A 2,659-nucleotide genomic window follows, 5' to 3' on the forward strand; every position below is an offset into this window, starting at 1 on the left:
TATATAATAATAGAAAAAAATTATTTATGTAACTATACATAAACGTAGTATAATAGACCTCTTAATAAATATTACAATGCAAACAATGGCAAACAAAAACCCTGAAAAATCAATGTTTTCAATTTGATATTCAAAAAGCAATATTAAATAGGCACCTTGTGAACGTGCAACTCAGTTTTACCCATAGACTATATTCTAATCGTTGACAGTATCTGTTTGTATCTACTTATCAGCTCCAGAAAAAGCAAGGAAGATAAACAATGAAACATAATATTTTTTTTATGTTTCTTCAACTGATCTTCACAGTTAGTCTGGGATTGTTTGCAAATTCAAAATCGTTGTTGAGTTCTCCAATCGTAAGTGAATAATATTGCTAAGTTGCTTTTATCATCAATGTCACAGTATTATAAATAGGTATTGTAAGTAATTTAATCTATTCCTATTAAGTTTGAAAAATTGCACCGATGTGGTTGGCCTGTATAGTCCGCGGCAACGCACTGACGGCAGCCAACAAGACAGCACATGCACGAACCGTGACGGGTTTTTTCCAAACTTTTTTGGGACAGAGTAGTGTAGTATTATATACCTATTATAATAATTAATATTATAAAAGAAGTCACTTTCAAAAACATATAGCACATTATTATGCTGCAAGATCAGCTTATCTGGGGTCTTGTATTAAATTTTAAGAATTATGAGAAAGCCATATATTTTTATTAATACAAAAAAGAAATACGAAAACAATTCTTTAATATTTTTTTCTCAAATGTATAGAAAGCTCTTCTGCAGCTGTATATGGTAGTGAATTGGTGAAAGTTTATACACATTGACTTAAAATCCAACAAGTTTGTGTACCATTAGACACAATGTTTGTGCACATAGAATAAAATGTATTTGGAACATAACCATAATTTTATCAGAAAATTTGAGTAGATACACTCATTAATGTATTATTATACGTTATGACACGTTAGGCCATATTCTAATAAAATGAACTGTAACACAGATACACATCAATTATACACGTACTGTGACACTGTACAGTACACATATTTTTCATAAGTTTTAGACCAATAAGCGGTGGTAAATTACACATACTTAGGAATGTCCGATTTCGATTGTTTAAAAATATATTAACTCTATGACAAAATATGTAGGTTTTTTAGGAAGTCAATTTTCAATTTTCAAATGTAAAGAACATTAAAATTTAGTTTTTTCTTAAAAAAAAACATGAAATAATTGCATTACCTGCATAAGTATTTATTTTGGGCACTTATGATTTTAAATCAAAAAAGGAAATCCTAAAGAGCATAGTCTAGAACTTAGTTCATATACTATATTGATAGAGCTACTACATTATAAATGCGTACTACGTGTTGAAGACATCATAAAGATGAGTCGCAAAGTGACTGATTTCTATTGCGCATGCGTGTCAGTACTTGTCGCATATTTATCATATTTATCACTAAACTAGTGGTGATAACAGTTGTAACAATCGTGCGTGTGAATGCGTGATATCAATTGTGCGCATGCTCATTTGCACATAATCACCATAGTTATGTTGGCTTCAGATATTTAGTCAGTAGCTCTATTCATTGTATATGATCTAAGGTCAAGAAGCTTATAAATTTAACCATTTTTTTTTCGAAATTACAATCGAACTTCAGGAAATATATTTAATTTACTATCGCTTTTAGTAGCTTTTTTAGTCAAGTATGCAAACGAGAATATTATATTTTATTTTTCATGAAGTATTGATATTTGCGTGCGTGTGTGAGAGTTGCATCCGGTGGCGTAAAATATTACTCCTTAAAAATGGAGCCCCCTTATCAACAATAATCTTCATTACACTAGACATTTACCAACTATTTTATTAGGTATATATTAGGTATAGCTGTATAGAACATTTTTGAATAATATTGTAAGTATCTAATGTTTTTTTTTAAAAATATTAAAAATAGCATAAGAATAGTCACCATATTATCAAAAATATTGTCATGTTCCATTATTGAGATCCATGTCCCCAGCACCCCCACCTCCAAATCTTGATACAAAACCTATACCAATCGTTTGTACCTCGTGGGCTCAGAACCAAAAGGTGCTAAATCGATTTTTTCGAAAATCCACTTTTTGATATAAATGGGTTTATTGGTCAATGGTCTATAATCCAAACTCACATCCAACTTTTTAAGTTCATTATTTAAGGAGTTATTCAGAACTAAAAGGTGCTAAATCGATCAATTTTACACTTTTGTTATTTGATAGCGATCTAGATAGCACCTTTTGGTTGTTGAGAATAGTGTTAAAACCAAAAGGTTCTATCTATAAGATAAAATAAATTAGTGATAACCAAAAAGTACTATATCATATTCACTGTATCAACCATACAATAATAATATGATGGTACAATATTATTAATTATTGTACATTTTTATCAACAAAACAAAGATTTCTAAAAATAATTTTAATAAATATATGGTACATTTACCTTAGTCCTTAGTAAATATTATTTTTATTTTGTCTTTATTTTAACGGGATGCCTCAACATTCTGATCCGAGATCTTGTCAATTATTATCATTATAATAGAAAAAAAAATATGTTGTCATCAGGGTTACGAAACCCTAATGAAAAATATGAAAATCAGAATCTTATAAGTTA

This window comes from Acyrthosiphon pisum, chromosome A1 (assembly GCF_005508785.2).
Source record: "Acyrthosiphon pisum isolate AL4f chromosome A1, pea_aphid_22Mar2018_4r6ur, whole genome shotgun sequence".
NCBI classification, from domain to species: Eukaryota; Metazoa; Arthropoda; class Insecta; order Hemiptera; family Aphididae; genus Acyrthosiphon; species Acyrthosiphon pisum.